Source organism: Mus caroli, chromosome 6, assembly GCF_900094665.2.
Source record: "Mus caroli chromosome 6, CAROLI_EIJ_v1.1, whole genome shotgun sequence".
Lineage (NCBI taxonomy): Eukaryota > Metazoa > Chordata > Mammalia > Rodentia > Muridae > Mus > Mus caroli.
The window spans coordinates 91,830,044-91,845,123 of record NC_034575.1 but is presented as its reverse complement, the minus strand read 5'-3'; the positions used below and the strand labels follow the sequence as shown (position 1 = coordinate 91,845,123).

The 15,080-nt window shown below is 40.2% G+C and overlaps 1 long non-coding RNA gene across 1 annotated transcript in view; it reads right to left on the bottom strand.

The window, feature by feature from the left end:
* LOC110296840 overlaps positions 1–14,364 on the bottom strand; it is a 97,810-nt gene extending 83,446 nt beyond the window's left edge. Inside the window, exons 1-2 of the long non-coding RNA XR_002378218.1 lie at positions 14,319–14,364; positions 11,143–11,431 (exon numbers count right to left, since the gene is read on the bottom strand). This is a non-coding gene — a long non-coding RNA (uncharacterized LOC110296840). The remainder of the gene's footprint in view (positions 1–11,142; positions 11,432–14,318) is intronic.
* Between the last annotated feature and the right edge of the window lie 716 nt (positions 14,365–15,080).

The following is a 15,080-nucleotide window of genomic DNA, read 5'->3' as shown; positions in this document are numbered from 1 at the left end:
GCCCATTGGACTTGCAAACTTTATATGCCCCAATATAGGGGAATGCCAGGGCCAAAAGAATGGGAATGGGTGGGTAGGGAAGTGGGGGGTGCTATGGGGGACTTTTGGGATAGTATTGGAAATGTAATTGAGGAAAATATGTAATAAAAATATAAAAAAAAAAGATATAAACTAGTGCAGCCATTCTGGAAATCAGTCTGGAAGTTTCTCAAGAAAGCCAGAAATAAATATACCATGTGACCCAGATACACCACTCCTGGGACTATACCCAATGGACTCTATACCTATAATAAGAATACCTGATCAACCATGCTGATTGTTGCCATGTTTACAAGATAGGAACTGGAAGCAGTCAGGAAGTCTGTGGATTGATGGATAATGGAGATGCAGTACTTATACACAAGGAACTAGTTACTCAAGTTTACTAAAAAATGAAAATATTAAATTTTCTAGTAAATGGAAGTCAAAATAATCAGATAGAATCAGAAAATTTTCACTAAGTAAGGTAACTCCTATCCAGAGAGATTACGTGCCGCATGTTCTCTCTCACATGTAGATTCCAGCATCAATTCCTTAGCTTAGTTTAACACAGAGTACCCATGGAAGCCAAGAAGTGTGGGCAGAGACAGGAGAAGGAGTATCTTAAGGGAAAGTAGAGCACATAGATAAAATGAAAGTAAAGAGGGGAATATTGTAGGTGAAAGAGCTTAAATAGGGACAGAGGTGGGGAGATTGGGGAAATGGGGGTATGGGATTGTCGGAGTATTAACCAAGATAAAGATAATATAAAGAAACTGTATGGAGAGTGAGATATATCCACCTGTGCAAAGACAGTTTGGTTCTTCTGGGATTCCATCTGTTTTGAAGCTCCCTCCATAAGTGAATGGAACTTATGTCTGATACTAAGCCCAGCTAACAGTTGAGGTCTAGGGGAAAAAATAGAGCTACATAGAGAACTTATGACTAATGGGTAACATAGCAGCCCACTGCCTTTCAAATGCCTACACTTATCTCTATAGAGGGACATAGCAACTCCCAAGAAGCCTTTCCTTACAATGAATGGCAGTGGTGAGTACTAATGGCAGACAGACTACCGGCTTCCCAAGATGCAGATACTCCACAATGATTTTGGGCCTAGCCCTAAACAAGATGCTTATACCCTCTGTAAGGCACAAGGAAACATTGCAGAAAGGGGATAGGAAGTGTTTAAGAGAGAGAAAATTGAGGGAAGCCAGTTTCTATGGCCAAGCATTCAAACATATGAGTCTGGGGGGAGGGCATAACTACACAAATGTCCACATCAAAATGCTGCTCTATAGACTCGATACAACTACTGCTATAATTAACTCACAAAAACTGTACTTACCAGCTCTGGGACCCCATTATACCTGCCTTAAGCACAAATCAGTCAAGGAAGGGGGAAGTGCTCAAGGGATATAACCCTTTACCTGTGAACTCTTTACTATTGATAGATACTGGAAGAGGGAAAAATCCATTTCAGTTATATACACACCAATGAGATCACTAGGCTCCAATAGATAGCTTTAAATCCATGGGCACATAGAGAACACTGATTCTTCTCACTGGGTCAGAAAAATCAAATGAATGGACATAACTGTGAGAGAGGGAGATGTGGAGAGGAGGGGGGAGGGGACAGGCAGAGAAGGCAGGGGAAAGACAGTTAAGAGTGATTAGTAGTACACACTGCAAAACTAAGAACGAATTTAATTGTTTTTATTAAATTTTCTGTAATTATCTGATCTTGTAGTCATTCGGTGTATATGTTATCAGAAGGGTCAAATGCATTAATAATCCTGAGGTGGGTGTGGTCTTACCTACCCTTACATGTTTACTTTAGAGTTGCCCTTTTAACTGGCTTACCAATTAATATTCCTGCCCAGTTTAATAGATCCCTTTTTGAAAAAAAAAAAAGAAAGATCAATGAAATACTCTACCAGTGTAGACTTCAAGGGTGAATAATGTCAAAGCTGAGTGGACACAGAGAGGCTCAAAAGTTCATATTGACATGTTTTTGCCTACAAGGGAGGATAGACTTCAGAAAAGTGAACAAGACACTTCACCCAGAGTTTTAAGGAATTGTGGTTTACAGCTTGCTGAAAGTAGAATAGAGTGGGGATAGAGTTGAAGTTTTAGGGGAGAGTAAACAATGCCCTGGAGAATCTGAAAGTCTAGCCATCCTACAGCTTGTTTTTCTACAGTTATGACCTCAGTGATGCATGAGTTCCTCGGCATGGGTTTTTACAAGACTATTAAGATCCAAGCTACATCAGAGAACCTGGTGGACACAGTAGTACAGGGAGCAAAGCCTTATGTCTAATCTGCTTTAAAAGACAAATAATTGGAAACAAGAGAAAGCAAAATACAAGGAAAATTTAATAGCCTTTCAAAATTTAAATATTCCTGTTCTCTAAGTCCCTTGATTAACAGAAAAGAGGATATTGGCCAGCCATATCCTTACCTGTCAACCTTGTAACTGAATAACAATACTTTGGAGAATTAGACAAACTCTTACCTGTAATTCTATCAAGATACTGTCTAGGAATTCCTCAGAGTGGGAGAGCAAGGAGGCAAAGGCCTTGTTGTGAAAGTTTAAGTAGGTATGGACACCATAACTCATGTGTTCACATGTTTGGCTATAAGAAGTAGCACTATTCAGAGGTCTAGCCTTATCGGAGTAGGCATGTCCTTGGTGGAGGAATTGTATCACTGTAGAGCTGTGATGTGAGGTCTTATATATTCAATCTAGACACAGTGTGGTACACAGTCTCCTTCTGCTGCCTGAGGATCAAGATGTATAACTGTCAGCTCCTTCTCCAGCACCATGTCTGACTGGATGCTGCCATGCTTCCTACCGTATGATGATAATGGACAAACCTCTGAAACTGTAAACCAGCCCCAATTAAATGCTTTCCTTTATAAGAGTTGCTGTGATCATGTTTGTCTCTCCAAAACAACAGAAACTCTAACTAAGACACTTGGTATCCAAACTGAGTATTTGAGCTAAGCAATATATTTAAGGTACTATAAGTTACAAATTTTAGGTACTATAGCCCTAAGCTCAAGTTCATGTTAAAAGTGTACTGGCAAGCCGATATATTACGCCCTCAAATTGACACACATCTAAAATGTATAAAGAACTCTTTAAAATATATGAGAGAAAAAAGGAGAGCTGGCCCAGTAGGGAAATAAACAAAAGACTTGGATGCTTCACTAAACAGAGTATTGAAATGGTCAATCAACATGATTAAAAGTTTAACTGTATGAGACAGTTGGGAGATGTAAATTCAAACCACAATGCAATGTCATATCTCTTCTCTCTGAATAATTATGATGAAAAAACGGAAAATATCTAGAACTTTTTAGATAAGAAGGTAAAATAGAATTCTTTTCAGTCTTAAATTTTGACCTACCATCTTAAACATGCTAAGCAAATGGTCTACTACCGAGCATAGTCATGTCACTCCTGGGATTGTCAAACAGTGTTGAAGGAGCATCCTATCACAGTAACTCTTTGGGAGTATCCAATCCAACTCAACTGATATATGTTCCTTGTGGTACAGGAATTTGATTCTCAAGCATATACCAAATATAACTGTGTACATTAAGCGCATCAAAAGTCATACTCAGAAGCATTTATAGCATCTCTAATTATGGCAGGCAAAAACAAATGAAAATGGGATAAATTATGTTAATATTCTTTCAACTGAGCATTATCTGAAAGAAACAATAAAGAACCTAACTCCATATGACAATAAGGTAAATTTGTAGATGCAGGATGAAATGTGAACGACTCAAATACCAAAAACAACATATAGTAGGGGTGTTTGACAATGCACAAAAGGACAAAAAGAACTTAATATGTGATTGTGGCAGTCATCTTTGCACAGCCAAAAAATGAAGTCTGGCATAATCAGTTCAGTAAGAAAAAAGGTTTATTTTGATCCACAATTTCAGAAGCTTCAAGCCCATGGTGGCTTGACTCTGTGCTTTGTGCCTTTGGCAGCACAGTACATTGTAGTGGGAGCAGCTGATAGAAAGGGACTATTCACCCATGGCAGCCAGGAAGCAAAAAAACAGTGTCCAGTGTCTCAATAGCTCCTTCAAGTACAAGCCACCTAGAATCTAAATTCATTCCAATAATTTGCCTCCTAAAGGATCCATCAATATCATGCTTTAAAAATGTGAGTCCCGGGGCTGGTGAGATGGCTCAGTGGGTAAGAGCACCCGACTGCTCTTCCGAAGGTCCAGAGTTCTAATCCCAGCAACCACATGGTGGCTCACAACCATCCGTAACGAGATCTGGCGCCCTCTTCTGGAGTGTCTGAGGACAGCTACAGTGTACTTACATATAATAAAAATAAATAAATCTTTAAAAAAAAAAAAGAGTAAGACAGAAAAATCTAAAAAAAAAAAAAAAATGTGAGTCTTTTCAGAAATAATTAAGATCTCAAATACTGTCAAAATCAACGGGAGTATTTACCTGTAGGAAACAATGAGATAGAGGTGAGAAAAAGGGGTCTCAGAGAGTAAATACTAGTTTCCTGGTCTTATTAATGGCTATGAAACTATGTTTGATTTGTTAGAATCCATCAACTTAAGCACTTACAATCTCTGAATATATAAAAGGCCACACAAGAGGCTCTTATAACTGCAGGGCACACCATTCAATCCTGGAGCAGCCCCACAGTGGGAACCTAGTGAAACCACCTGTGGTCCTGGCTCCATCTCACTCTCCCAATCTTCCCTTCCTTCTTTGTTGTCCTTGAACAAGCTTTAGTCATTTGGTGTCAATATTTATGGTAGTCCAAGAATTAGACGAAGTTCATTTAGAGACTAGGCAACAGAAAAACAGATTTTTTTTTCACTCTTTCTTCCTGTAAGAACCAAGGAATTGGGATCCTTTGAACTAACCTGGTCCATATGCTACTCATGAGAGAAAGTATACTAGTAAGAGATTAAGGCATATTGACAGTCTGTTGCACTGGTGAATAGATTACATCTGTGTCTGCCTGTACAAGATTAGGACAAGACCAAGCCTGTCAGTAGTTCAGAACTGATAGACATAAGGCCTCACCCTTAGATGAGGAACTACTGGCAACTGATGGATACTAGTAAAGGGAGAATCAGTATTCTTTAGGGTTGTAGCCCCAGGTAAGTTAACTGTACTCCAATAGATGGCCTCATACCATGCCCATTTGGATTGCACTAATTTTCGAATCAGTGGGCTAAAAAGAAAAATGGGAGTTATCCAAATTACTCACAAAACATTATAAGCTGTTGCGATTACCCTTGTTTTCTCCCCAAAGGTAGATAGAAGTTAATTTCCTATTGCTGAAGACACCATGAAGTTCAGACATAGGGCCCAGCTTCACAGAGTTAGAACTGAAATGAAAGCCTTCTCTAGTGGCATTAGAAGTTGCCATGCGGGGTCTGGAGAGATGGCTCAGCAGTTAAGAGCACTGCCTGCTCTTCTAGAGGTCCTGAGTTCAAATCCCAGCAACCACATGGGATCTGTAATGGGATCTGATGCCCTCTGCTGGTGTGTCTGAAGAGAGCAATGATGTATTCACATACATTAAATAGATACATAAATAAATCTAAAAAAAAAAAGAAGTTGCCATGCAAGTTTCCAAAGAAAGAACCAATCAACAGTCCTTCCTACCAAGCTATAATGACTATGAACCACAACAATGACCAGGATGGCATGTAAACCCCAAAGGTGCAGTAGTGACACACATAACACATATCTTGGTGGTAACCAATATCTCTTCTCTTCTCTTCTCTTCTCTTCTCTTCTCTTCTCTCTCTCTCTCTCTCTCTCTCTCTCTCTCTCTCTCTCTCTCTCTCTCTCTCTCTCTCATCAAAATACAAAGTTGTGGAGCCTAGTCCCAACTGAAATACTTACAAGATAATTCCTACACCTAAGACTCAGAAGACATTGTAGAAGAGAGTGAAGAAGACTGTAAGAACAGGAGGATCAACAGAGTTTGCTGTGAGATTTTGTCTCCTAGGAATGCCAGAGGCTGCATTCAGAAAGTTTGAACGTGATCACCTAAACATGAGCTGAACAAGGACAACAATAGACATGCCAAAGGAAATGGGGGAAAGCCCAAGAGGCTTCAACACTACACAAAGAACTATAAGCAACTAAGGGATGCTGAGAGAGCACAAAGAACTGTAAGCAACTAAGGGATGCTGAGAGTGAGAGCAATAGTCTTACCCAGAGCATACCAACTGATTATCCAGTAACAACTGCTCAGCCCTGAAATCATACATGCAAGAAACATACAAAAAGAGCAGATTGTAATTCAGAAAATGGATTATATACTAATATGCATCTAACAACAATTAATGAAATAGACCATGAATTTTAAAAAGAACAAAGAGGGATATATAGAAAGGTTTGATGAAAGGAAGGGGAAATAATGAAATTCTATTATAAAGTTTTAAAAGTTTTAAAAAGAAAAATCTACAAAAGAAGATATGAAATTGGGAGGGGGACATGGTGAGGAAGGATCCAGAAGTAGTTAAATTGGGAGAGTAGAGGGCAGATATGATAAAAATGCATTACCTATGTGCATAAAATTTTCAAAGAATAAATGTAAAAATATAAAATAAGATACAATGATGGGCCAGAGTTAGGTTATGTGACCATACCAAGAGCCATTCCATTATAGTGATTACAGTAATCATTGCATTCAGATGGTGGCACAACCTGTGCACACCTTAAGGAACCTGGGAGGAAAAGTTTAGAATGCTCTCTGGGGCTTCTTACACTCTTCTCCCTTTGTTTCATATTAGTGGCCTAGGGTGGCTAGCCACAGTGACTCCCAGAAAGTGCACTAGTCAAGTAGAAATCAGATGATTTCTAAAGCACTAGACTATTGGTTGAAAACCCATGATCTACAGGTCAAAGCTGACTTCCCAAACTTCTCTAGGTAGGGTATCACTATAGCAAAGCCAAGCCAGATTATGTCTTAACTTTGACAGCTACAGGCTATAGCTGCTTAATTGAGTCGCTGTGACAGAGCCCTTGTGGGTATGGTCTAGAAATGCAAAAGCACTGTGCTATTTGTGCAGCCCTTTCCAATAAACTTAAGTGTTTTAAGGTCTTACTATGTAGCGCTGACTGGCCCAGGTCTTACTATGTAGACCAGATTAGCTTCAAACTCAGAGATCCATCTGCCTCTGCTTCCCTGGTGCTGGGCTTAAAGGTGTGCAGAACCAGGTTCCTTTCCACAAAATTTGTCTTGAGATCTAGTCAGAAATGCTGTGTAGTGTCATTTCCACCATGATCTATTCCTTAGAAACAAGAGGTTGCTGAATAGGGTAGCCTGTGACTACATTTTCCAGCATAGGTGAGGCTGGAACAGATTGAGGCCAATTTGGTCTAGCTGGCCAGGCAGAAGGAGGAAGGGAAAGGTAAGAACATTAGGTCACTGACATCAATTGGTTCCCAAAGAATATGTGATGTTTTCTAAACCAGTCCAGGAACAATATAAGCAAATATATGCTCAAAGGAAAAGGACAAGGGTACTGAGCTGCCAACCAAATGAGAAAAACCTCTGGAAGGTGAGATAGCATGCTTTTAATCCTCCTGCCTGGGTGACTATGCTGGAAATATACAGATAGATGGTCCAATCCTTTTCCAAATTAATTAACACGAGGTCCACACCAGGGTGGTAAAGGCAAGACCGTGCTCCCTTCCAGAATGATACCAGTTGCTTAGGGGCACTGACAACAAAGCCATTCTGTTAACACTTACAATGCTCTAATTGAACTGCTTCAGCCCAGAAGAATTGCTCTTTGCTCAAAGAAAATGGAGGGAGAATTACAAAAATGGCATAGCAGGGGAAAATGCAGCATGTTCTCTGGCTTTTGAAATGTCAGACTTGTGGGCACCAATTTATCTCCCTTCCATTACAGGACTACAAACAGTCAGCAACTCTTATTTGGCAATTTTTCACAATACAAATACATTCCTAAGTGCTATTTTCATCCAATAATGATTGCACAGATCTCTTTATTTTTCATGTGTGTGTGTGTGTGTGTTTGGGGGCGGTTCCCTGAGTGATACCTTTGCCTCTGGCAGTGTTTGGCAACAAAAGAAAATGTATTGTGTTATTCAGATTGGACTACTTGCTTACTGAGAAGAATGCAATGTGAGTTTTAACAAAATACAAAGCATTGCATGCCTGCATAGAAAATTAAGTAGCCACTAGATCCTCTCCTGAAGGAATATGTAGCTGGCATCCACTCTTCAGCTTCAGGGTAGAAAAGAAGGCTGAGGGCCATTGCGGAAGTCATGCAGAGATTTCTTTTGACCATATGATACCCAGGGAGACAACATAAAAGGTGAGCTGGGAGGGGAGGCAGGTGGCTCTAATGCAGAAGGGCAGAGTCTTGTTTTACTGGCCACACTTCTCACACCAGCAGGTGTGCACACTCTTAGGCTAGAAGTACTGCCCAGCAGAGACTGTGTGCCATGCATACCAGATATTGACAGAAATAATTTAACCAACCATCTTTCCTCTGTATTTCATGTATGGTATGGAGAAAATCCTTTTAAGTCTCTCTCCTCAACAAGCCCGATCTGTATGAAGAGCATCGGGCCATGCACAACCCATGATGATACAGGGTACCAAGCAAAGAGGCCCAACCAACAAAGCAAGTGCTAAGCAAATACGGATTGGGAGGTAACATTTATTTAGGGCTTTCTACTGAGCAGGCAGGTAGCAAGCGCTTCATGAATTCACCCTTCACAGTCTCTCTGTAACTAGTTAGTGTTCTACTTAGGTCAGAGGCAAAGATATTACGGTTTCACTGAGAACTTCTTGGTGCTGTCATCTGGAAACCTTATTGTGAATTAAGAAAAATCTGATTCCACAGCTTTCGTTCTTAATTCTTATCTATTACAGTCAGTGAAAGGAGGGTTTGGGGAGGAAGAGAGATGAACAGGGGAGAGAAAGAGAGATAAATGGATGTACACAGAGAAGATAGTATGACAAATCTGTGATAATATAGGGAGGGGATGCGTAAATGCAACTACCTGTCAGACACAGCCAAATAGAAGAGATGACATCTTGCCTTAGTTCTGGAAAACTCTGTGTATTTCTAGGTAGAGAAGTTAGTGATGGAGTCCCAGAGCTGACAGAGAAGCATGATCAAAGATTCGGTATAACAGAGCATGCATGAATCTAGGGGTGGTGAGTAGCTCTGAAGGACTGGACACAGGACACACAGGGCAACAGCTGGGGAGACTGCTGGGCAGGACTGGGCGTTGAAAGGTTGGAACTTCATGCAAGGAAGTTTGCTGTTCCTTCCTCGGATAGTACAAAGTTGCAAACATTTATTTTCAAATGATCAATAGCATTTACTGAGAACTTAATTTGTATTGGCCATGAAGCATTAGAATCGTCACAAAACCCTTATTAGGCAGATGTTGTGGCGATCCCTTTGCTTCGGAGCTGATTGTGATGATGTCCGACAAGCATAGACCATTTTACATGGATCACATAGAATGGTTTCAATGACAGTTCAGACAGGGCAGCCCTCAGTAACTAAACTGAAGTTTTAAATCAATAGTCATTGTGTACTCTACAGTCAGCTGATCAATTGATAGTATATTCACCATCATTAAACTCAAAATGGGAGAATGGTATACAACTGAATATTCAGCTTATTAATGGTTAAGCTAATGTTAAGTTAATTAACATACACATAGATGTCTATCTGCTTAATGCATATGAACGTATACATATGTAAATTATATTGTTGGATAACACCAAAATATTAATAGTTGTTATGAATGAATAGTAAGACTTATTTTCACTCATCCTTAACTGAATGTCTCTAATGAGCAACTACTAGACAAAAGTGAATAAATATCTCCCTTTAAGATTCATTGACTGAGACTCTATAGTAAGCTAAGTCACCTGACTATAAACTCCAAATACAATGAGACCACCTCCATATACACATGTCCATGCACATGCATATGTGTACACACAGATAAATACACATTCATATGCACAAAACATACAACTAAAGCTACAAGAACCACAATAGTCAAGTGTACATACAAAAGTAAGTTTCAAATCAAATGATTACATCCAAACACAATTGATCTGATTGGTTTTCTTTTTTATATTCTAATCATGCATTTAAGTCTGGCAACATATCCAAAGAATTTTTCAACTCCCCTTTGTTGGTGGCTCAGTGAATCATGCCACTCTAAGCCAGGCATAGTAGTATGCACCTGTAGTCCCAGCACTCAGGAAGACCACAAGCTCAAGGCCAGCCTGAGCTACAAAGTGAGACCCTTTCTCACAAAACCAAACCAAACCAAACCAAACCAAACCAAATAACCAGGCCATACCATGCCTTCGCACTTAGGAACTCACAGCAGCTGTGGTTGCATGCACCCAGGAAACCAGCGAACATTCCAGCATGGGGTGACAGGTATATGAGGTTCTACTCCTAGATGAGGAGTTGATGGTAGTTAATGGCTGCTTAAGAGAGGGAATCATCTTCCGCCAGTGAAAAAATCACTGGTAAGTGGTCCTTGCTCCAGTAAGTTACTTACACACATCCATGCACACATAAGCAATTCCAATCAAACTCCAGAAATCATAAAAGAAAAAAAAAGTAGACAGGGAAGTTGTTGGGAAATAGCCAGGTTCCGGAGGGAAGGGAGGAAAATGACAGAGGCTAATGGTGGTGGATATGATCGAATGCCTTATATACATGTATGAAGCTGTCAACAACTAAAATATATATTTATATATTTAAAAAAATAAAATGAGAGTCATTGTCGTCTCCATTTTAGGGTTGTGCTAACTCCCTTTACTAACTTCTAGAACACAGGTTGTTGATGGCCAGCCCTGAGCGTGACAGTAGGGACAGTCGCTCCAGTAACCATGGCTTTTCACAGAGATGTATTTCTGTAACACAGGCTTTACTTAGACAATGCAGAAGATGTTTTCTACTGTAGAATAAAGGCCCTTTCCTGTTTGCACACTCGAGAAAATTTTAAACCATGTCTATTTTTTTCTGAACTCCCATAGATTTACAAAAATACTTCATTCCCGCTGCATGTTAGAGAATCTGAGGTTGACTCACCATGTAACGAGGGGACAAGGACACACGAAGCTGTCACTCGGTTTTCACTGGTATCTTCATGTGGGGATACATGGAAAGGGCCATTAAGGATGTTTGCTCCCTTCTGCGTCCTTTTTAATTAAGTGTCTCTGGAGGTGAAGATGGACTCCGTGCAGGTGATGGGGAGTCTCTCTGCATCTGCCCCTGTCACACATCCACCCTGCTACATTTCTGGGATTAGGCTTCATGTTCTGTCATCTTGAATATTTTAATACTTTGCTGATCTTGAATATGTTAAGACATAGGAGGCCTGCAGTAAAATAAAATTTTATAGCCGACGAAGTCTTTTTTATACCTAAAGTTTATTGCATATTTTCTGTTTTGTTTAACAACACACAGTTCTCTGAAATGCAACTTGCACTTGGCTCATTTCCATATGATTTCCTTTATTTTCTTATTGGGCACAGATTGCACTAGAAAGGATATACTACAAGGACAGTATTTTATGACAGGACTTTTCTCTGATCATGATTCTTAAAAAAAAAAATTAGCACCACTTTCTATTCATTCCTGCTTTATAAGGATGTTTGGGGAATATGTTTAGTATTGTTTGTACAAGATACAGGAAGTAACTAGATAGCCACCTTTTTACATAATGATAGAAACCAGGCAAACAAAACAATTCTAGATGTCTTTATAAGATGAGCTGCAGAAAGGACTAACATCTGGGAACATCAGCGAGTGGTTGGGGAGACACAGGCATGCTGGAACGGTGCCAGATCTACACTGCCATCCAGATGTGATGTGGTGCAGCTGCTTTACCAGGAAAGAGCAAACATTCAATTCAATGTCTGAAGTGTTTTCCCGTTCATGCCTTCTACATAGGTAGTTTCAAATAAACGACAAAGCTGACCTGATGCCAACTCCACTTTCAAAGTAATACTGATAAATTCTCTCAGTCACATCTTCTTGCAAGATCTATTGAACTACTAATATGCATTAAATCCCCAGAACTTTGAATTGTCTTCGTCCCTGACAGATTCTCACAAAACCAGTGTTAGGATACTCTTGAAAGGGTTAACTAACTCCCTACAAAAATAAACCACTCACCTTCCTTGGTCTTAGGGAGCTCTTGACCTATTTTCTTGCCTGAATGGCCAAGAAAGATTCAAAAGCCTTTAACCCTCTTCATGCTTAGAAAGAGAATCTAAAAATATACAGACTGGATGGAAGTTTCTCTTCACTTTTCTTCTCCCCAAGGAGGAGATCACTCAATCTTAGAATGGGAGCAGTGTTTGAAGGGTCGCCATGTCTGCATGCCAACCTTGGAACTACAGGACCCTCAGGCCACCAGTGTCAGGTACACAATCATTTCTAAGGCCATGTTCAAATTGGGAATGTATCAAAAAGAGAGGGGTTACTTCATGGATTCTTAAATGACTGCTCTGATCTCCTGGTAGTTAGGAAGTCCACTTAATTGCCTACTGTTTTCAGCCTCGATTCTCACTAGTCTCTCTTCTAATGAGATTTAACATATGGTCTTGTAGGCCCTCTTTTTACCCCCCGACTCTTCTTGTTAAGGTGCCCTTCAACAACTGTTCCTGGAAGTCTTACATCCTCTGTGATGAACATAATTAAAAACTGCTCCAGGGTCTTCTTAAAGTAATGTGAGATTTTTCCATTTTTATGTCTGGCTTGGGTGATGTTAACATCCAAGTGGTACTGGGACGTGAATGTTGGCGAGATGTCAAAAGACACCCTCCATCTTTAACTCTCCCTTGGTGGAAGTGACAGTCTTATTTGTTTTGTTAACCAGTATATAATTAAAAGCCAATGTTCAAGAACATCATAAAAATCTAACTATGCGTGTTGTGGGTCTGAGGTTGAAAAGAAATATCCATTAAAAAAACATAGCCATGTGTAATTTACAAGAAATCAGTAATAAAATGTTTGCTCTCGATATTATCTGCAAAAAATGGTCTGCGTATTAACAGAATAAATCTGTATTACTTAGAGGCTGTGGATAAACATCCAGAGGCAGAGTTCACAAGGAGGTTATCTGCCGCCTGCTTCGAGGCACGAAGTGTGAATTGGAAGAGATAGATGGGAGTTTGCCTCTCCAGATCTCAAGTACACAGCGCAGAAACGAGTTTAATTCCTGAGAGGGTATCTATCATATCCAAATGGGAATGAATACCGTTACGGTTTGGGCCCAGTGCAGAAGAACAAAGCTTGTGTCCTTGGTGAGAAACAAAAAGAACCTGAAATGATTGAAAATCCCTCGAAAAGCCTTATGTTCACAAACAGAGAGACAATTTCAGGCTCTGTGAAAGGCAAATTACATAGCAATGAGGTCACCGGTGATGTCACAGCTCCAGAATCTGAAATGTCACGTGTATCCTTACCTTGAGCGGTGAAGTGGGATCAGTATTTTGTAGATAAGGAGACATGTGTGGGTAAGTGGGGGGGGGGCACTGAAATAATGTGTGATGGATGTTCTAGAGGGTCAGGGGATTGTCCTCAGTGGTGTAGCCACCACTAAGTTGTGAGTGCTTGAAAAATAACCCTTCATATATTAATTAAATATATGATGTTAATTAAATCCATTGGTTCACAAGTAGGACTTCTCCTGCTTGTGGAAGGAAGAAGAAAAGGAGGAAGAGGAAGAACAAGAAATAAAAGAAAACAGACAGGACTGATGTGTCTTAAACTTTGTTAGAAAAATATAGATATCAAAAATGTTTGAAATTTTTAGGATAAGAAATCTGTATGCCATGGGCATGCTTCCTTTATAAGCCATTACTCTAATTTCCAGATGTCCATTGCAGCGCCTCAAATTCACTACATCCCAGAGGAAATCTGGCTTCTCTCCACGCAAGCTTCATTCCTATCTCCAAGAACTACTCAGTTTTCCAGCTGTCTGTGGTTCCTTCTCCCCTCTCTATTCCCATCTATTCTCAGACCTCCTAATAGGAGCATTCCACTTAGGGATGCCCCCACCCCTATCTTCATGTGTTCAGACTGACCCCCTCTTCAGGCGACTCAGCCAGTCCTTGTCTCTCTCTGTCCTTTCAGGAATCAGCTGGACAACAGTGCGAGATAGACAAAAGGAACATTGCCTATGAACTGATCAATAATCCCACCCTAGCAACAAACCCTGTGAGCCACAACCTGGCCCTCGTCTGTAGGCTACTAACCTGATGCCGTAAAGTCAGGAGCCTGAAAAACCCTCCCTTCCCCCAGTTATGACTCAGAGAAGACTCAACCCATTGTGATGTCACTGAGTTCTCTAAATCTGTTACATAGTTATTCGATAATCATTTGTTGAGGGATTTTTTTTAAACTGACTTCTCACATCATTTTCGAAAAGAACAAAAGTCTCTGGTCCCTAAGCATGTGTTCAGTGATGGGCTCACATTCCTTGTCCAACCATTCAACAAATACTCAGTAGTAACTCCTAGGTTTTAACAGTGATATCATGGCAAGGGGACATTTTCTCCTAGCTCTCATTATTTAGGCCTATCAGGACACCATAGAGGAGAGGCGTCTTAAATATACAATGGCTAAGGATGACTTGGAAGACAATTGGGAGTCACCTTACCTTTGTGCCTCACCACAAATCAAGTGGTCATGGATAGACACATGTCAAAATCAACACTTCATTAGCTGGGGAAATGGCCCAATCAGTAAAGCCCCTGCTGCAGAAATATAGGGATTTTAGTTCAGATCCCCAGTATCCACATAAAAAGCCCAAAGGGGTTATTTTCATATGTGACTATAGATAGTGTTGGGGAGAGAAGAGAGACAATTTCTCAAAATTTACATTCTAGCCACCCACCATAATTAGTAAGTACCAAGTTCAGGGGGAGAAACTGTCTCGAAAGATAGGTGAAGAATGACTAAGAGAGACACCTCACATTACCCTCTGGCCTGCACACAAAAAGACGGGTGAGGGAGGG